We start from the raw sequence: 22,266 nt of genomic DNA, 5'->3' as shown, positions 1-22,266 counted from the left end.
GATCGACTTTCCAAGAAGTTACCCTCCGTGGCGGCTTCGTGTAACGCGAGCTGGTGCGTGGCGTGCGGCTCGATCCGGCTCCTCTACGTGCGTGTACGCACTCGAGGCTCCCTCGAGGAGGGCCACAAGAGACAGGAGAGAGAGAAAGAGGGAGAGACAAGAGGGTATGCACACGACGCGGAAACAACGCGGCGCATTGTCGCACGACGAGTGTGTATTATGCCCGACACGGACGCGCGCTCGCGCGTCGTTTCCCGTATTCGGTTCTCATGTCGCTGCAGCTTTGTCGACCGTGACGAGATGCGATACTTGTCGAACAAACTCGGAAATATTTGCGACACCCTGCACGCGTAGGTATCCCCGCGGCGCCGCGCCGCCGCCGCGTACGTTGCCGAGAGCACAGGTAATGCACCGCACGCATAATAAACGCATGCGCATAACGAATGCGACCGTACGGTACCGCGTGTCCGGGGATAATTACATCGGTCGAAAGAATGATACGGAATTACGTGCAAGCCGATGGCAGCGGGAGATTACGCTGGCGATGCATTTTTTCCTCTCTTACGAGGGAGAAATTATCGTGCGAAACTGCTTACACGGCGAGGAGCTTCTTGAACGCCACGAAGCGGCACGGAACCACTTGTCTCTCTGGATTTTCGTGTTTCTCGTGCCTCCTCTTCCCCTATATTAGTCTCCAATTAATTATTTCGATATTAAAATACACACATTCAACACTTTGTTTTAATTTCTTATATTCTTATTATTCTCATCAGATTTAGAATTCAAACGGTTTCTAATTTTCTTCGTCTCTTTTTAAAACTCGTATATTTTTCGTTAGAATTAAAGAGGTATATACAAAATTAAGACGATGTTTTAAATGGATTCCGTACTTCTGAGCAGCCTGACTTTAATCTCGACTTGAAGATCCTTTGAAGGGGCCCCTTATCGCTAAGACCTCTGCGTCTTCGGGGCCCAGTGACAGTCGTCGTCGTTGTCTCGAGTGGCGCCGACTTGATTCCAAATTGATACGAGCACCAGAAAGGATCACGTTCTCCTCGTTCAACGAGGACGAAAAGCAGACGTGACATCCATACACGGTACTTCAAAGTTACGAAGGATATATAAATAGAATGTATGAGTTTTACGCGTGCTGGAGTACGCCGACATACGACGTGCCACTTGACCATTTTTTGTCAATCCTTTAACCGCCGGTTTTAGTTATGTAAAGTGTTTCGAAACCCCCGAATTATATTTTAAAGATTCTTTGACTGCATCGCGAGTCTTCCTCGGTAGTTCCTTTCTTCTCTCATAAGAAAGAATCTTCATATATCTATACAGTCATAATTTTCTTCGCGCACCGAAGGATGTTCCGGCTGTTAATTTCCACGACAACTTTCGCGCCGGCGCGATTCTCGTTTGCATAGCCACCGAAGGTGCGAGCAACGAATAAGTATACGTGCTATATGCCGAGGAGAACGCGGAGGACTCTCTCGAAGTGCGTGCGACTTGCGTGCGTGCCACGCGTGTGTGTCTATTTTGCCAGACTACAAAGCCATCTCTCACACAATACTGGGAGCTCGGTGCCGCGATATCCCGAGCCAGTTTCCGTTCAAATATAGAGCTGACGTGCCTCGAGTTCGTTCTCAAGCCGCAGGTGTCAACTCTCGGCGACGCTTCCGGGCGCGAGATCTGTGTCATTACCTCCGAGAACGAGCGCGTTAGCGGGCGCAGATATCCGGCACGACAGGTGCGCCCGTCGAGCTATCTTTCGCGATAAGGCATCAAGCTATCCGCCTTGCTCGATAAGGCGATTTATGCGACAGAGCCGTAGTAATGCATTTCGTTGAGGAGAAATTAGATTTTTTAAACTGTAATTATGAGATATATATATAATCTGATATTTCACAGATTTATAGAGGTAACATATCAGATACAGTGTAAGACGGATATAATGTTGCATAATGGTTTTAATAGCACAAAAACGCATTACTTATTATGCGTTCTTAACAAAGAGCCAGTCGTTGCTAAAAATAGCGATGTAATTTCTTAGTAAAAAAAGCTCGCTGTAGTCATCTTTACGCACTCAAGTGTCTGCCGTAGCGAAAAAATGGCTACAGAAAGGGAGATATATAAAGAGGGAAAGAGACACGTAGGCTTAGCTATTATAGAGGGATCTTCTTCCCCACGCGACAAAGAACAAAACCGACAATTAGCCGTCGACGAGAGTTAATAAGCAGGCTCGCGAAGTATCAACGCGCGTGTAGTCGCGTAATTTGATACGTTCGTGCGAAGACAGATACCGAGGAATCACGGGGGTAAGTACCCGAGTACATTGTGTCATACCAATTAATAACGTTAATTTAATCGTTATTAAGACGGATTCAACGATCTCGTATTATTTCCGGTTCGTATAGGCTCCGTGGGGAAACATCTTATGCATTTATGCTATTTTATTTCTGCGATAGCATTTCGCGTATTATTACTGCTACAAAGAATTAATTCTTCTGGAATAACGCACTATTACGTATTTTATATCTTATTAGTGTAGCCTTTAGATCATTACACGTTCTTCGAACGGTTCAATAAAAAGACAAGAGATAGTAAATGAGGAACGTACAATAATCTCTTCATCGCGTCCTTTGATATTATTCATGAGACTCGAAAGGTCGACGAACCGTTTCCCTTTAGGAACATCGATCGTAACGTCGTACGAGCGATCGCTGACGGGACTTATTCACATAAGTATTTACCATCACGGTGTCAATAGTATCGTCAAGTGTTAACATCGTGTGCTTTAACCCCCCGGTAGTGAGAGCCGTCTAGATTGCTGATCTAGCGTTTACGATTCATAACTTACGAATGTGAACGGAGAGAGAGAGACGGATACGGAGAGTGAAAGCGATAGAGTAGGGGATGTGTAAGGAGTAGGAAGAATCGGTCCCGGACCCGGACATAAACCGTTTATTTATATGTTCCATTTAATGTTTGTCTGTGCGTCACCTCATGGGACTCATTCATTATATCGCCTCTCGTACAAGGAGCGATATTGAACGGTCGACCGTTCCGTTGGAACGGCAACGTTGCGTTTTCTTTCGCGAATTATATATCTTGGATTTTACAACCGTGCACTCGTAAAACATTGAGATCAGCAGAAATAATCTAGAGATCCTTAAGCGAAGGACGTTAAAGAGATGATCATTAAATGTATCACGGGATATGCGGGCAATAGGAAAACATCGACGTCGGCGTCGAGAGGCACGCAACGGGGAGAAATTCGGAATTCGCGCGGAATTAGCTTCGCGAAAATTGCCACGCGTTGTTCTCTTCAGCAAGGCGAGATGCACTTGCTCCTGGCGTGTGTCGTACGATTCAATTTCTCTACGCGATTGATCAATTCTGCGAGCGGAACGGCGCGAGAGAATAATGCCTCGACGTCATGCCACTCTCTCGTATAACGAAACAAACGAACGCAATTTCATAGGCTGCGCTCCGACCCGGCCGTCCGTCCGTACGCAGTATTACGCAATGAAATCTAGTTGTCCGGTCAATGGATCCGCATCCTCTGACAGACGAGCAGATTCACATACCGTTCGAAGCTGGCCGGCTGCACGGCTGATTCGATGTAACCACTCTTGGTCTGCGCCACCGACGGTCTCCTCCTGGCCTAACGACGTCCACTTAACGTTAATAATTATTTTCATTGGGGGCTCCCGCGCGTACACGGGGGTCCCCCCATTCTACACATAGCCAACTTCCTGCACGAACGGATATAAAAATAGAGCTCTGTACATCGGGACGTTGCGACCGACGAGCCAATTCAAATACGTTTTCTCTATAGACCCGTTCGTATCAAGAATCGTTTATTGTATAAAGTGCGACGTTGAGTCAGAAATCGGAAATGACATTTAAAACGGACGATTCATATAGATATAGAGCGTTCGGAGTACTAATCGCAAAAAAATATATCCGTCACTCGGACGTGTGAGAGCTTGAATTTTCGCTTTCAGCGGGATTCATTCTGCGAAGCGTGCAGTTTAGCAGCGTTTTGCTTGCGGTGTCGCAACGTGCTCGGATTTCAGCTCGTACGTTTTGCCCAGGGGTGAACCAGGGCTGGCCGGTCGTAATTCTTCGCGAGAATACCGGGGAAGATGTAGACGGAGTGATATAACTATGCCGGGACGATTTCCGCAAATCTACCGGGCGTTCGTCGCGGACAACGGAGAGAGGAGAGAGCGGGGTGGGAGACGGGAGGGACGGTGCGCTCGTAAATTATTTAGGACCGGGGTCCGAGGTGTCGGAGCTCGACGTCTCGATTGGCCCTCGCTGCCCAATCCGGGAGAAAATTAAATAACAACAAAACGATAAAAGACAATTGTTTCTAAGTTTTATGGCTCCCACCCCGGCTCTCGCATGCCCTGTCCGGCTGAGCTGACGAGGCGAAGAGCGTTTTATTACTCGTCGGTGTGCTTTGGTATCGCCACTAGCCGCCCCTGATCCACGGGTTACTTTATTTAGGAGGCAAGGGCGACGGCGGCGTCGGAGGCGGCGGTGATGCGATTTCACGACACCTCGCATCGCTATTCTTCGCCGTCGTTAACCCCGATTCGCCGCTCGTTTTGAATATACGTATGTGTGCTCGTAACGCACCTCCACGGTAGAATTTGTGATCGAGTCAATCCCCCGCGACACGAACACTCGATTATCGCGACGACGTGCTGTCGTTTGCGCGCTACGAAAGCAATTTTCAGGAGGAATCAACCAAGTGGCTTCCGTGCGAAAGAAGCCAGATCACGTGCTCTATAAAGCTCGCCGAGATTTATGCTGATTATCGGCCGGCTCGCGGAATGACCATGACGAAAGGCGCAGGGACGCTTCATTTCTGAAAGTTTGCCGATAAAAAAGGCGGGGAAGAGATGAGACGTGGCGGAGAGCGCGCTTGATGAAGAGGACGCCGAAATGCGGTCCGTACATACGTACGCACGATCGACGCGTTCCCATTCTGCGCGTCGGGTTCTCCGCCAGGTACTTCTCTTTCTATTCCTTCTTTTTGACCCATCTCTCCGTTCTTCCTGTCCTTATTCCTCCTCTCCGTCGCGCTCCTTGGCGCGAAGTACGCGGCCGAGTCTCTCTATCATCACGGCTGTAGCAATAACAGAGGGCTTACGGTTCCCGCCATATATTGCGGCCACATTTTTATTTTGACACTAATAGCCACGTGGTATCGGCCACGAGCATGACTCGAGTCCGTCCGATCGTGCTAATCCCGCCCCGATATTGCCCGTATAAATCCCCAAGTATCGCGGACGGCAAAGAGAAAAGGAGAGAACGAGAGTACGACATCGAGAGAGAAAGAACGAGAGAAAGAGAGAGGATGAATGAGTGAGCGAGAGCGAGAAAACGAAAAGGTGTGTAGGGGTGAGTAGGAGGGGATGTGAACGGTCGGCGAGATCGTGGATCCAATATGAAGTGGCGTCTAATGCTTTCCTGATTTATCGATCCAACGCGCGCAACCAGCAGCTCCTCTTGCCGACGAAAGACTCGTATCGCAGCCAGCTAGATACATTGCGAGGAAAAGATTGCGCTCCACAAATCAACTCCGCCGCGCCGCACCGCGCCGCGTCTCTTTGTCTCTTGAGTCCCGAATTATCTTCGTGCTCGCGATCAATCCGCGAGTCCAATCGAATTATCCGTGACTCCTTTGTCTCTGCGATTTGTTTTCGCGTTCGGTAGGCCTGCAACATTATTCTCGAATGCGAAAAGGCACCGCTAATTGCTGATTACTCCAATTCATTTTGCTGATAGCAAAAAATTAATGGATCTCATTTTCTTTTTTTTTCCAGGTATGTAACGGATTGGATTCATTTCTCTACTGCATGTGGGAGCGACGTTTCGAGAGCGAGGAGGGCGGATGAAAAAACGTGAGGATTATGACACCGCTATAAATTACATAGAATATAAATTACACAGAATTCATCGTTTTTTAATCGTTACTCTGCGTTATTGGATAAGATATACGTTACTTGGGTGCGTTTCGCACGTCGCAATTTATCTCTTGCTGCGGCAACGTATTTCCCGTTCGAGGGAAAGATGGACAAAGCGCGAGTTATCACGGGACATTGTTAGAGTGGGAGGCAACCTTGTCGTAAAACGCGTCCGTTCCCCTATACGTGCAATCATCTAAATTATTCCATAAGACGGGTGTAGCTACTGAACGGCGCGCGTATAAAGGAATCCGGCTATATGGGCAAGCCGGAAGCGAACGACCAGAACCCGGGCTCCACGTAAGAGAGACAAAGAGAGAGAGATAGATTGGGATGCAGGGGGGGAAAGAGAGTACGCGTTTACTGCTTCATAACTTGGCCCGAGCATGGACAATCGGCCGTTATGATTTCGGATGCTATTTTGAATGCTCTACTCGCTCGCCGTGGGTGGCCTGGGCAAGCGCAGAACAGTACCAGAAATATGCTACCTCGTAAAAGCAGGAGACCCTTTATCCTAACACGTTGCTACTAACCGCCGCGCGTTTGTTAAATCTCTATCAGATGTTTACTCGTACCGCTTCCCCTTGGATTCTATGGAGGATGCTTGCGTCGCGAAATCATTACAAGAATCATCAAAATATCAGATAACTCGTTCTTTCCTTTCAAACAGAAGGTGTAGAAAAAAATACTTTACTACTATTTCGATCTGATTTTTAAAAAGTTAAAAAAAATTAAAGACAGTCAAAGGAGGTACGTCGATCGATCATTCCATCTTCTAAAGAGTGTTGCGATTTTCATAGTGAGCGTTCAGTCTTCCAAACGAATTCGTTAGTAACGCGAAATGTAACTCAAGGCGAACGTGCGATACATCGATTTTCCTTTCACATTTCCTTCCTCGTTTTTTTTCTTCCGTTTTTCGATATTTTCTTTTCTCTTTCATGCATAAATATCGCGTCCTCCGCACACAAATGCACTGAAAGACGAGGAACGCTTTTAATTTCGCCCGTTCTCGCCACGTTAAGGAGCGGGCCCGTGCGTCGTAATATCGAGGTTTTAACACGACTGTCAATATCGCGGAATAACGCCCGCAGTAAACGACATTAAAATCGTTTCGCCTCGGGCCACGATCCTTAGATCCGCGCGCGTACACATGACGCCGGTAAATCACTAGTTAACGTTTCCCCATAATGCCACGGCGAGAGCCGGAGACACGCCTCGCCCATAAAAGACGACCCACGATACTCTGTACTTCGCGAGAGGTACTGACCACCAAGGATACCGCGTTCGCGACACTTTGTTCACGGTTTAATAGCAGTCGGCGCGATCAAAATCACCGTACAATCGACTGCAGAATCGTCAAGTCCCTCGCCGAGTCTCGAGTCGATCAATTTTCTATGCCTCTATGGAATGATCGAGTCCTTTCGTCACCTGCGTCAATCCTTAAATTCCATTTGATCCTAACTTGCCGAACGAGAATCGTTAAAATTGAGAATAATTCAAATCGCGTGAAATTACTTTTCGGATACAATTAATTTAATGCTATTTGAATGTTGTTATCGTTCAATCCACCGCTGCATTTACGCCGCTGCAGCAATTCGTGACGATCGGTATTTGCAAATATCAAAATCATATATCGGGATTATATACATGTAATGTAAATATCGTTATAACCGCGCGTTATTCCGATATGTTCTTGAATTTCGTTCGACGGCGCGCAAAGTGACGCGTGAAAATATCCGTTGTACATTAATAATAATTTGTGTACTTTGCGAATTGCATTTGAATAACTTATGGCCTGCTTGATAATTCAATGCCGCAAGAGACACGTCTCGCGTTAAATTCAACGCAAAATATAATTTGCCGAACAAAACGTGCCCGCGCGCCCTGCCATTTCGCCGTATTTAACCGCGTTTAATCGAACGGTTTATTTTATTACGAGTAATTATCGGCCTTTATTTGTACTGCGTGTCAATATTGTGAAACATATTAAACCGCATATAATTCGCACACATGATTAATACCGAGGCGTATCGCCTCGTATGTACTTGGTTGCGTTTTCTGAAATTTTTCGTTCTCGCGGGACCGCGATCTCTTCCGCCTTTAAAACAAGGTCGTTACGCGAAATCGCCCGCTGGAGACGACTCGCGTCGCGACTACGTCTCTTCTCGACTTCTCGAAAAGATAACTGCGACGTGCTCCGAGAGGGATGAGCAGCGCGGGGGTTGGAGGAAATAATATTAACATAAGCTTTATCTAAATGTTAATACGCGGGCCATCGAATCGACCTGCCGACAAATATCACGTATACAGAATTCCCAGAGTATTTGGGACGTAACCTTTCAGTGAGGGCACGCGGATCGTTTCTCTTTATTCATTCTCGCAAATCCCTGTGTACATCTATCTTCCTTGGTTGAAAGACAGAGACAGAGAGAGAACGAAACACAGAGAAAAAGAGCCGTTAGGGGTGGATAAGCTCTCTCGCCGCGGGCTCGGAAGCGAACGCTTAAAAATGTAATAGCGAGGCGCCCTGAACACGTCCGACGCGAAACCGTCGACGGCGCTGGGCCTCTTTATTTTCCCCATTATTCAAATATAAATGTAAATGTTGATACAAACGGATAGGTAAATGGAAAGAGAGAATTCAATTGTTCGGCGCCGTCCGTCCTGGGGAGGCGGGAAATTAGTTTATAAGGAAGCGGCGCGGCTAAAAATGTAAAGAGAAAGAGATAGAGAGAAAAAGAGGAGGAGGGGAGTTGAAAAAGAGCGATAGATATAGAGACGCTCGAGCGGAGGAAAACCGGATCGAGATGAAGGACGAATTCTGCATCGAAAATAGAAGATCGTGTTCTCATTTGCGAGCGCGGTAAATTTTTCGATTCATTTTGAGAAATTTCTTTCCGCGGAACGGTTTTTGGTTCGCTCGATTTTTCTCGTTTCCGAAAAAACAACGAATTTCCCGCGTGCGTGCCGGCGCATTTCGCGAGCACGAAAGTCTCTCGGACGGACCTCGAAGAGGGTCGAGTAATATCATCCGATATGTGTGTTCTCGTGTTTCCCCACGTCGGCGCATTGTTCTCGCCCTTCTCGGGCGGCATTGTGACGAAGGGCATGCCTCACGGCACCGGGTTTGGGCCGGGTAGGGCAGGGGTTGCAACCGATGCAGAGTGCATATGCGCTGATAGCCCCGTAATGCCATCTCTAATTCCATGCGCGCGAGCTGATTCGATTTCGGCATTAAGATAAAGCGACTCTCTCTTCGGCCTTCCCTCTCACTCCGCCGTACTCGGCACTGCTTCTCTCGTTCGCGAACAAACGCTCCTCGAAATGACGCCGGGGAATCGAAACGCTATAGCATAACTGTAATAACAATATTACTGGTCTTAAACCCTTTGGGATCGACATTGTCATTGCGCGATATATACGCTTCGATGAGGAGCTACGATAAACGAAAGCTCTAAGAGACGCATGCTTGCATATGCGCATGCTTGCATATGATAATATATTTATTTTAAACGAAATCCAGAAAGTATCTTAACGACAAGAAAGATTATTAACAAGATTAGATAGGAAAAATAAGATATTATTATAAATGATTTATTTTAGGTAAAAGAGATGGATGAAGAGTTCTCTTATAAAGACTCGTTAGAAGCAATCACGTCTTAATCGTTGACCAATTATCCGATATTATTCCACGCGTTTCCTCCAACGATTTTAATGCTTCTTGAAGTATGCGTGGGCAACGTTAACGTCCAGTTCGAGATCGAAACCGACTAAATCGGCGCAGCCGAGTGAATCGATGAGACATGAAGAAACTCGAGGGCGCTGAATAGGTGGCAGGAAGTTTCGGTCGCTTTATCCGGATGACTCGTCCGCGCGACGGATGACGGCGACGATTATTTGTATAACGAGACTGACGAATCGCTCGGCTAATCTCTCGCGACTGACCGCTTCGGTGGGGTGCGAAACTCGCTCTCGCGAGCGATCGCTCTTAAAACGATCGGTTTACGCTCGGCTTCTTTGTGAGAGGGCGAAAATGTGTTCTTCGTAGCTCGAACGTCGCGTCATAATTGATCCTAAAATAAAGATATTACCGTTATTTTTATAGATGAGTCCATTTTTTAAGCAATTTTTTAGCTCCTATATATTTCTTCAATTAATCAAAATTTTTTTGTCTTCTATAAAATTTATATGTTTGTAGATTTTCTGGTGTACGTTGCCTTCTCAGAATAACAAATATACTGTTATTGCAAAATCAGCTGTAACACAATCAGCAACGCCAACAGTGCGCGTAAACATATGCATGCGGGCAAACACGAGCGCGATTTTTACGCGCGCTCGAACGCACTCGACGAAACATGTGGTGATCGCCGTGACGTTTTCGATCACACAGCCGTCGATTTAATTCGCCGATGGACGGAATATCGGCTATAATTATCGGTAATGTCTTCTCTGAAATTTTATACCACGAACATCGTATATACGCGCGAGTAAATTTTAATATCGCGATAACTAGTTTGAACATTATATATGATTTTCTTTTTATAGCCATGGCATGACGCTTGTGATTTGTACAATATGTCGATACTTGGCGTTCACGATCGCTCTTTTTCGCTTGTTAACGCGTCGATGCATGTCGGGACACTTCCCTAGCTGGCGGTGACAGTTTAAGGAACATTTACATTTTAACGCGCGTTATCTTCTAACGATCGTTATAAGACTGACACCTGCGCGCGTTTAACACCAAAAGCGAGATAAGTAAACAGGACGATGCCCTCGGCTGTACGCGCGGTTAGTTGGTAGAATCTGCTTACACGTGTTTACGGCCGATGACAGTAGGCCCGGGACATCCTTAACGACGAGAGCCGGGGACCACCGTGGGTTCTTAGACCTCGCGCGGACATTGTTACGGGCCCTGTGGTAGCCCGGGTGTGTCGGCATGGTTGCGACCGCAGAGGTATCGGAGTGTGGTACGCCATGGGTCAACCGCAAACCGACAACCGTCCACGCGCGCATTCTCTCTCTCTGGGCTTCTCTCCGACTGGCTGTCGGCTGTCGCGCGTATATATATGTACGTGTAACAACGCGCGCGCGACTCCGGCTCTGCGTGTGCGCTCGTTCCGTGCGCTCGCGAGCGCACGCGCGCGCACACGCTCGCGTTCCACCACGACGTCGCCGTAAATCAAATCCTCTCGCGATGGACGCGTGCTAATAAGAGAGGAGAGAACGGCAGGAAAACGCGGCAGCACAAGAAACAGGATTGCGTTCCGCGCGCTGTTCCCCGGGACGGAGACGCTTCGTTTCCGCATCGCCGCGGCGTCGAATCAATCGCGCGCGTCCGCGTCGCTGCTTTTGTGCCGCGGAAAAACGATCGTTCGCGGAGAATCTCCGAGTCTTCGCATTGCGAGCGCTGTCTTCAAATAAAAGTATTTGCGCTGTCGTTTTCTCACACATTAATTTTTAATGTAAAATACGTTATTTATTCGAATTTATTTTAATAATTACATTATTTTGACTGTGTTAATCGAGAATTAGTGACACTCTCGTGATGGCCACGCACCTTTTATTGGCAATAATTTCTCCCCCGAAGAAGTATCTCGCGATCGATCCCAGATATCAAGTATGAAATTTATCGTCGAAGAACGTTCCCTTTGGAAACGGGTGATTACTAATGCGCTGCGAAGTCGACGAGAAAAGGAAATGCGGGCAGGTGCGGTGCGGTAATTGCAAACGTTTGATATTTAATTACAATTTGCCCGCGCGTGCTGGCAGCGAAGCCTCTCGACGTTCCGTCCGATGGGATCTCCCTTTGGAGAAACAAAATATAATTCCCCAATTACTTCAGTGGTTCGCGAGCGCGACGTCCTTTGAGTTATGGGCCCCAACTTAATTACGTTATTAATTATCGCGCTTAAACGCGGAAGACCGCTCGAGTCGGCGGGCATTCCGCACGCGGTCCGCACTGTCGAAGCCGATTAAGCTGCTCGCGAGCGGACTGGAGCTCGTCTACGCGGAAAGTCCTGAAAGGAGGCGATTTTTCGTCATAAACCGCGAGTGCGTTTTACAGCGCAATAAAATCAATTGCGTTACGCGATAACGCGCGTATAATTCACTCGGAATATCCGTGCACTCTACGCGCACGTATACTAATAGTCGTCGCTCGATTTCCACGCGGAAGACGAGTTTTATGCCGACGCGTGCACCGGCAGTTTTCTCTCTTACGCAAATATCGGATCGCCCAAAAAGACATGTGGCTACCGATATAACGGTAATAGATGCGCGTCTGTCGTTAATTGATGGTAATCGAGGACTATTTCATATTGGACGAAACGATCGCGCGCGACGACTATTACTCGCCCGAATATGCGCTCGCACGAGGAATGTTACCGGGTGTCGACGACGATTCCGCGATTTAACGACTTAATAAAGTCGCACGAATAACGGGATGAGAGGAGAAAGAGGACCGGCCAGGCCCGGGGGAAGAAAGATCCGGGCCTTCTCGACGGAGCGGTACGAATCTGCCATAAGTCGGCGTGAGTTTATGCATCACGTTTACGCACACGTGTTCGCGTGAAGGTATGCTTTTTTTCCTCCTCCTCGCTGACGACTATCCCCCTTCCGCTTATTATTTCGATCTGACATTCGGACATACTTGTAGCGGTCATAAAAGCCAGACTAGAGCAGCGAAGGAGCGCGGAGGGGGGAGGAAGGACCTGGAGACGGGGAATCGGCAAAGGCGCATGCAAGGTGTATTGGTTGTATCGCGTTAGTGTGAGAGAGCTACGGCCGTGCGGGCCTTTATTATTTATTCCGTCGCGACTCGTAAAAAAGTCCCGGACGCGGATTTATCGTGGATTTATCGTGGAAATATTGAAATGAGAGACACTGGGGCCAGGAGTCCCACTATGAGAGAGAGTGAGAGAGAAAGAGAGACCGCAGCCACCTTTCCCTTTCACCCTACGTCAACATACACACGAGTCACTCACCCCCGCATGGTCCCGCTCACACCCGGTCCGCCGCGCACCCGCCGTCCGACAAAAAGCTGACCACCGCAGTCGCTTTACGAGCCGATATATTTTATTCGAGGTAAGCACCGTCCTCTCTGGCACTTACACCTTCACCCCCTACCTCTGCCCGCCTGCATTCCCTCCGTTATTCTAAGCTACATACGTGACGATTCTTCGAATTCGCGAGGCGATTTAACAATCAGATGGTTTCAGATCGAAGTTTTGATCCAAACGCATTTTCGTCGGCGAATTGGGATTTTATCGCGGATTATTCGAAATTGTTGCGGAGTAGTCCCGCGAGTTCGTGACGATTTGTAACGTGTTTACGCACGTCGACTTGGTTATATAAGCGGGGCGGAATTAAATTCCGTGTTCTGGCGCGTCTTCACGACAACGCGCGAAGATTTCGATTATTGCGCCGAAATGGAATCAAAGTTTCGCAACGCGGACGCAACCGCGTTGTTGCCCTCTCCTTCGGGGATAATCCGCGGCCCAAATTGGCAGGATTACTCCCGCCGAAGACTGGGCCACGTCCTCGAGATTGCCGGGATTACGCGGCTGTAACGCACGTCGCACGGGTAAGGTCTGTCGCGCCCGCCACGTGCAAATACAGGTATTATCGGGTATTACGCCGAGTACGTGTCGTGTGCGTGAAGGAATAACATCGTAGTCGTCGTCGTCGTCGTCGTCGTCGTCATCTCATGGATCGCGCCGAGTGGATTTGCTACCGAAATCGTTCTAGGAGGAGAACCGTCCCTCCCGTGCAGACATTAAAGGAGAGATATTTTGCTCAGCGAGAAATAATTCGAAGTAAAAGTATTTTACTTGTAGAAATTTTGATTTCGAGTAGAAATTGCGTTCCGATCAGCATGCCTTATTTTGGAAGTGCCATCAGAATCTCCGTAACCTGCGTACCTATAGAGATATGAATTATATTTTTAGGGGCTTTTTAATTCGTCATTCCTAGGAATGATCATCGCGTGTCTTCTTCTGAACGGTGTATCTCAGCCTATCGGTCAGTAATAGAAATTTTTTACACCTTTGTGAGGGTCCTCGAAATTGAAATTGGTTCACGAACCATACGTAGTTCTCGGAGATAGATATATAGCCGTATTCGTCGCTATTAATGTGAACGTCAACACCGATGGTGGTCTCACGCTACGTTTGTGGTTTCCCACAATTTTTTTGTATATATACATCACATATATACATTAATCAAATTCTGTTGAGCAAACGTAATACGTATATCTCGAGTCTAAATATAAAATGTCCAGATGTTAAAAGAACCATAAAGAACATCAGAAATGAAAGTTATTGCAATATTTCACGCGATAATATAAAGAGTAATTCAAATAATTGTCGATATTATTTACTTGTCTATTTTTAAATAAAATCATCTTTTTATTCGATATAAAACAAGGCAACATTATCTCTTTAATTCACGCCACGCGCCTCTTTACCGAAAATACAACCGACGAAGCATCCGCGAGATCTTAAAACGCAAATAAGTAGGCCACGTCGAATCGTAACGTTCCCCAACGCAGCACGACATAAAAATTAAAATTAGAGCCCGAGAGAGAGAGAGGGAGAGGAAGGCGCTCGCGCACCCCAACGAATATTATGCAAAGCTACGAGCAATAAAAATAACATATTGCGACCGAGAGAGGCATAAGTTTTAATCCAATATTACTAAGATAAGTCTCGAACCCCCATCCGAAAAAAAAGATTTCTTTTGTGTAACGCACCCCAGCGTTACATTGTGGTTATTAGAAAGTGCTTTTTCTCTCTTTCTCTCTTTATCCGGCATGACGCCGAGGGGATCGAGCTTCCTTCGTTATTCCTTTTCCGTGTAACGGCACAAGGATGCATAAAATCATTCCGCGAACCATATCATACGCAAACGCCTCCTTATTTCCACTTGTCTTTCTATCTTCCTGGGAAACTCTTGGATTCGAATGCTCACGCTACACTCGCATGGTAATTGGCGAGCGTGGAGGATTGATAGCGGTATATTTCATTACGTTATCTGACCGCGATCGCAATAGCCGACTTGCAAATGAGTCTTCGTTAACATTGTTTTGCTATGTCTGTAATTAATCGACTTTTTTCGATTGAATGACAGATCATTATTAAGTATTAAGTCGAAACGGGAAATTACAAACGCGTCATATCATACCGTATATACAATATTGATATATCGTATAACGGTGCAATATGTAAGAGCATATAGAGGAATATATATCTATCTTCGTACTCGCACGTTCCCTGCTTCGGCTTTTTCCTGCTCAATGGACAAAATCGGACAAATCCAATCTGACTAACGGTATCACGCGGGGGAAGTGAGCGAAAGGGAAGAAACGTCGACGGAAACGGAGAGATAGGCACGTGGAATCGAAGGGCGAGTATTACGCGCGGCACTCGTAAAAATTTATAATTTGGAAAATATCGCGCGGTAGCGGCGACGGTGACGGCGCTGGCGGCTGCCGATTTTCGTCTGGCGTAGCGACCGGGTTTATAAAGCGGCAAATCGAAGGACCAGACCGTGGGAGGCGTCCGCGGAGGGGTGAAAAGGGGGGACGACGGCGACGACGATAACGGCGAAAGACTTTTGACGAAAATTGAAGTCGTTGTTATGACGGGAATTGCGCGCGACGAGGCTTTACGAGGGGACGCTCTCGCCGGTGCTCTCGCAAGTTCCGAAAAAAAGACAGAGCGCGAGAGGATAAGAGAAAGAGTGATAGAGAGAGAAAGAGAGAGGGAGGACTCGTGGGGAACCGACAAGGGCGGAGAACGAGGACAGGGACATGCGGAAGAGAACCAGAGAGCGCGCGCGAAAGACGATAATTCGGGAACAGGACGGTCGTGCCGACTATCATAATATCGGCAGTGGTTCTCAAAATTATGATCATTTTGAGGAAGTCGGGATTACGTCCCCTCTAAGTTGGCGCAAATGAGTATACTTAAGTTACAAAAATGAACAAATCGAATAAATTTTTATACGAATTGTGGCATTATCTCATGCAGATTTTAATGTTTATAATTTTTTTGAACGTCGACACTAGTATTATCGAAAATTTATATTTATTGTCATTCTTAAAAGGTACCACTCTCGTAAAAGCTAGTTATGTAGCTGGGTTCCCCTATAATAATACGTTGTCGACAACCACTGATACTCGGTTACCAGTTACCAGCCGAATGTAAACGCTCTTAATATCCGACGACTGTATCGCTTCAAACCAGATGTAAGGTCACACGAAACCTGACTCCGCAATATAGATCAAATACGGGGAACAGTACGGAAAAACCGGGGTGGGACTCTATGAGCCATGACTGAATCGGCGCTTTTGTGACGCGTAAGGTCACGTGGCAAAGCGTAAAGGAGCAAGCAGCTCTCTCATCGATCCTCTGCTCGAAACTCCTCGTCTCGCTGATCCTACTTCGGCTACAGTCGCGCGTTCAGAAAGATTCGACTCCATAAAGCCTAACAAAGATCTCGTAAGAGACTCTGCTCTCTCTCTCTCTCTCTCTCTCTCTCTCTCTCTCTCTCGAGTCCTCGAGTAGTTTACTCGGGTTATTTTCCCATAACCCAACGCGGATGGCCCTTGTTTTCAGGACGCCTCGGAGTATTTGGACGGCGCAAGACGGTAGCGGTAGGATGCGATAAGGCAACGGCGCCGTAATTCAAAGATAGCGTCGTGTTTGACCTCGGTATAGTGGCCCCTTTGTAGCTTTGTAACCAGTCTCGCAAGAGACAAGGCGCGATATTTGCGCTCCGGCTGTGGCTGGAAACAGGAAACCGGCAGCAGGGACACGTTAGACAGTGTAGTTTCATAAAATCGCGTGCCGGTGTGGAAGTCCAGAAGTTCATAGAGAGAGAGAGAGAGAGAGAGAGAGAGAGAGAGAGCGAAAGAGAAAGATTAACTCTTCTACATATTTAAACATTTTTTTTTAAGCGTAGACGTTTCAAGTGTTGTAAAAAAATCACAAAAGAAACCTGTAAAAGCGAAAATAATCATAGCGCTCGATCGTTTCTACAAATAAGTATGCTACGGAAAAAATATATGTAATTAGCGCAGAAGTGCTGGTTTCGTTTTCGCAGTTTCGCGCGAAGGACGATATCGTCGAATCCACGAAACATCCCATACGCGCGTTAGACGTGGACGTTAGACGTATATGAGAGACGGCGGTGCAACCGCCGCCGTTGCAGTAACATCAGAGAGCATTTAATCCGGAATACCGAATGCGAGAGCATACCGGCAGCCCCCGAGCGATAGATTTGGGCAATGCGCGAGAACGGGGTTGCAACCCTCGTCGGTCCGAAGTGCACCCTATCCCTCGGCGGGCCATTAATAATATACCCATATTGGACACAATTCACCTTGAAATTAACCGGCAGCCGATTGGTAAGCCTGGCCAAATTGACTTCGAAATTGACAATTTACGATCGCTCGCCCGCGCGTTACTCGCCTGCCCGCTCATTCGTTCGTTCTCTCGTTCCGTTCTACTCGTCTGGACTCTTTTCTGGCAAGCACCGGGCCAACCGTGACCGACGTCGAATCCATCAAAATGCCATCGTATTCGCAATCAAGGCTCATTACGCCGAGAGATACGCTTATTAAATCGTAATGCTATTAATCGTTACTGCGATAAACGTGTTATATTCAATTACAATATATTATACGATTTTTCAAGTACCCCAAACATTTGCTGAAATGCTAATCTTTCTATCACGTCTGGGAGAGAGCTTTTATCTTGATTTTGTTGGTAATGAGACACGGACTTCCCGTTACGTTGACAAGACACATCGACAGGAAGGCATCCTAAGGAATTCTAAGATGTATACCGATTTAATGTGGCGTACATGTAGGTAGGGTCAGGCACGCACGCGATATCGTTCGCATGACATACCACGCACCTAACCCGCATCTTCTCTTCTCCTTCTACCCGGCACGCTCTTGCCATCGTCATTTCCATCTATCGCCCCGAACGCGAAACATGAGTGGCAAATATTTGCGATACAATGTAATTACCGTTCTGCCAATAACGAGCGAGCTTAGCGACGGAAATATACGGGGAAAAAAAACAAAATAGCGGAACCCGATAACATCAATGGTAACGATTCGAGAAAACTAATTAACGTCGCGTCCAACGTCATCCAATTTGTCGTGTACCAAATGAATTTGCGAGTGAAGAACGCGGGCTGTTTTCTAATAGCGTATATGCGCTGCCTTATTTCCTACCGCGGCGAATACACGATATAAATTAATAGCCGTAATTGTGCTCGGTATGGGAGAAACGATATTCATATCCGTTCCATTTGTTTCCGAATGAAGGAAGTTTTGGAGGCGACACACAATGGAGGGACCTCTCGCGCATCGATTTTAATGGAGGAATTATGGTTGGTTTATCGTCGGAGTTTATCGTAATGGGGCGCAGGAGCTGTCAGGTGTGCGGTAGGAATCGCGAGAAAACGCTCACGTTAAATTACAACGAGGTCGATTGCGCGCGGAGCGGTGCTGCGCTTTCCACGGAAGCGGCTGCCGCATAATTAAGACAATTAAGGTACCCGCCGCTATAAATCACACCGCGCTCATCTACTTAAGGCTAATATCAGATCGGCGATCTAAAGCGAGTACCACTTCCAGTACAGTTAAATACATGCTCGATCTATCCCCGTTGTACCGTACGCTCGATCGTTTCATTTTTTTTTCCGCTCAATTTCGCGGATTCCGCTCATCCGCCCGAATTCGCCGGCCAGGGTTAGCACGTATCGAGACGCGGGCAATTCCACCTGCGTCCTTCCACCTTGACGCCCGACGCCTTTCCGGCGAATTCGAATCGTGAATTCGATTTGATTCGATCGGCTCGCTGCGTTTTGTTGCGCCGTGTTTTTTGCCCGCTTTGCAACACGCGGCGCGACTACGCCGCGCCGGATACGCATGGACGAGCGAACGGTTGGAGGAACTAAAGACTTTTCAAAGTCGATAGATCGTTAAACGCCCCATCGCTTACGAAAGCCATGTAATTCCCCGCGAGTCGCGCCGCGCGATAGGTCTCTTTCTTTCTTTCTCTTTCTCCCGTTTTTTCTCCCCTCGCCCAAATTTACTTCTCTCTGCATTTCGTGTTTCCCTTTCTTTCTCCACGCATTTCTCCGATCCTTTCTTCCTTTTCCTGTTCCATCCGTCTGTCCTTTTCTCGCGGAGCGATCTGGCTCTCCACCGGAGGTGCAACGATCATTAGGGCGGGGAACGATCAGGATCGGAGCATAGCACCTGGCCCGATCATCGGCAACTCTTAATGCCCACACGCAATTCCGAATGAGAACCCGGCCAAATACAATACAGAAGTGTGCGCGGCCGAATCTAATCGATCTATCGCACCGCGCCGCGAATAATGTACAAAACGATCGATCGGGCGATAATTTCCAGCCGTCTAACCGTTTCGGCCGCTCGAAAACTATATATATTCGATGCGACTCGCCCGTGAATTAAGTGCGGCGGATGTCTGTCTCTCATTCCGGCCGTGTGTATAAATCACGCGACAAGAGTCGGACGGACGCGACGGACGGCTCGAGAAACCGCGAAGTCTTCGATCTTCGATCGTTCGTTACGATTACGCCGCTCTAATTGCGGCCTACTCAAGTGCACATAATTTGCGCGAGATACGCCGGCACTCGTAAATACTTCCACGATCGTTTTCGCGGAGACATTTCTGGAGGACAACGTCCCGAGAAGGGAAGCAGCCCGTATAATTATCTGGAACCTTCTGGCAACGGCATTGAAGTTAAACCACTTTGTTAATAATCACTTACGATCCGAGAATATCAAGGGCAATCTGTCCGAGCAAACTGGTCGCGCGTTTCTCAAAAGAGAAACCTTTCAAAATTTTTTCTCTTTTACATTGTTTACGTGTCAATTTCTGATTATCTCGTAATAAAAGTTAATTTTCTCTGTCATAATAGTTACAATCAACGTGATGTAAGTTGTCAATTAATTTCACCCCGAAAGACTGATCAGTTTCCTACTTTCCTCGATATAAAATCAAGTGAACAGCAGCGCGGCCGTGTCGTTGTCACATTATTAGCGCTCTCTTGATCCTTTAGTCGACAGTCTGGTCCATGCCCGTCTTGTCGTCTTGCTCCGTTTCATTGTTTTGTCGTTTAATGCAGGAGATATCACGTAAATATCTGACTCGTCAGCGGGAAAAGGAAAAGAATATTACGTGCAGAAGATGTGTATTCAAACCGTACCTTCCAACCTTTATCAACAGGTACTTCGAAGCGTCAATTTTTTTTTGCGGGTACATCGCAGTCATCGGATAAATATATCGTTTCAACCCGCTCGCATTAGATTTCTGACCGCCAAGAAAAAGGTTTCAACCCGCACACTGCTCGCGCCGCCCGGCGCGGCGCGGCGCCTCGTCTTATTTCGCTGATCGCGCGGCACGCAAACAAATGCGCATTATGCGGGGTCTAAGCGCTCAGAAAGTGCGCTCGTGTTTTCGGTGTAACCTGAAGCTAAGCGGTTTAAGAGATCAACGCCGTATAAACCGGCCGTCTGAGAATCGTCTGGGGATCCCGCGTGCGTGAGAGGCGGCAGTGAAAAAGGGATAGGGCGAGAGACAAGTAGCAAGGCGAAAAAGAACGTCGTAGGGAGTGTGAGAGAGAGGGCGGGAGAAAAAGGAGGAGGACGGCCGAAAACGAAGAGAAGAGAGTGAGATACCGAGGAGAAGATGAGGAAGATTCCAGGCAACGAAGAGGCAAAGTGAGAGGGCAAGGCAGAAAGACGGGATGAAAAATTAGATTTACAAATCTGTCTTGACTACTATGAGATTGCTCGCTTACCGGTTAGCGGTGCTCAGCCTCCGTCTCGTTATTCCCTAATCGATCCTATTCCGCGAATAATGGTACGGTCGTGTTAAGAATGCGCGTAATTAAGAAAACGATCTTGAGTCTCTAGAATGATGCGCCTCGATTATTTTCAGCGTGTCATTCGATCAAAGGCGATCAAATAAAAGTTTGATTTATTATTTATACGGAGATGCATCGTGAAAGGTTGAGAACATTCGCGGACAGTTTAGGTGTTATGTCGAGAGTAAAGAAAGGTAACAAGTCCCGAATATTCCCTCGTTGAAGCGAAAGGTAGTTGTGCGTGTACGTGGGTATTGGGTATACGCGTGTATTTCGTGCGTAATGTTGCGGTGTTGGTGTGGATGCATGCTTAGCGTGTGTATGCGCGCGTGCGTATGCGTGAGCGCCTCTCTGGCGCCTATCGCCTATGAAAAATGAACCTCCCTCCCTGGGCGCACCAGTATCATCGCCACTATCGTACAGATTGTTTCAACGGAGATCTTCCTCGTCTGCTTCGCCGCCGACAAAGCTCTAAAGGTGCCAGTGCTGCTCATCAAAAGAAAACGCCGGCCACTCGAAACGACTCGATTCTAAAGCTACTCTGGAGAGTAATTGCGGATCGCGGAATTTTTCATAAGATCTATTTTTACATACATCTTGTAAATACAATAACAATATTTTATAATTTAACTTTTTATTACATAGGCAAGTATTTCACTATGTAAGTTTTAACCCTTAGTCTGTAAACGTTTTTTTGGCACCTTTAGTCTGTAAACCTGGGTCGTTTTCGTCCTGACGTTTGTTTAAAGTGTTAAAGTGTTACAAAAAATCTGAAAAAATTCATGGAGGTAATTCAAACCTTCAATTTGAAGTATCAATCATAAAATTATAAACAATTTAATTTTTTCACATAATTTGTATTAAAAAAATGGAGCAACTAGGGGTAAAATTATTTGTTTACTCAAAAAATCATAACTTTAAGACAAATAAAGATATCGAAATGAATCAAAACGGAAATTGAAGGGAAAAAACGTACCTTTCATAAAAAAAATATTGCATGCAATTATTTTGAAATGAAGTGCTTAAGTTTTGAACCTGAAAATTGCCAATAAATTAGCCCCAAATTTCGTAGTAAAAACAGTAATAAATATATAATAATTCAAAAATTAGTAATAAAATCAATAAGAAGTCAATAGTTAAGGGTCACAACATTCTTTTATTACTAAAAAATAAAAAATTACATTTCTTGAAATCCTCATCCGCGGAATGGGCCACTTTCCACGCAAGTGTGATATAAAAATATTTTTGTAATTTTTTTTTTACGGTCAGATGTTTTTGTGACACTTTTACGGACACAATGAATACTTTAAAACGGAAAAACGAAAAAAAATTATTTACGGTTTTGACTAACGTTGACTGTAAAGGTGGGTCG

At 46.6% G+C, this 22,266-nt stretch overlaps 1 protein-coding gene and 1 long non-coding RNA gene across 4 annotated transcripts in view; one reads left to right on the top strand and one right to left on the bottom strand.

Moving 5' to 3' along the window:
* Dac (dachshund family transcription factor) overlaps nt 1-22,266 on the top strand; it is a 182,605-nt gene that overhangs the window by 50,885 nt on the left and 109,454 nt on the right. The window lies entirely within an intron of this gene.
* Nucleotides 9,562-10,970, bottom strand: LOC139772081 (uncharacterized). Its single transcript, XR_011718053.1, has 2 exons — nt 10,793-10,970; nt 9,562-10,054 (listed from the first exon to the last, which is right to left on the bottom strand). It is a non-coding gene; the product is annotated as an uncharacterized lncRNA (long non-coding RNA).

Source organism: Temnothorax nylanderi, unplaced genomic scaffold (assembly GCF_030848795.1).
Source record: "Temnothorax nylanderi isolate EJ_2023f unplaced genomic scaffold, tnyl_v1.0 TNYL_tig0046_pilon, whole genome shotgun sequence".
Taxonomy (NCBI): domain Eukaryota; kingdom Metazoa; phylum Arthropoda; class Insecta; order Hymenoptera; family Formicidae; genus Temnothorax; species Temnothorax nylanderi.
This window is presented reverse-complemented; position numbering and strand designations above follow the sequence as displayed.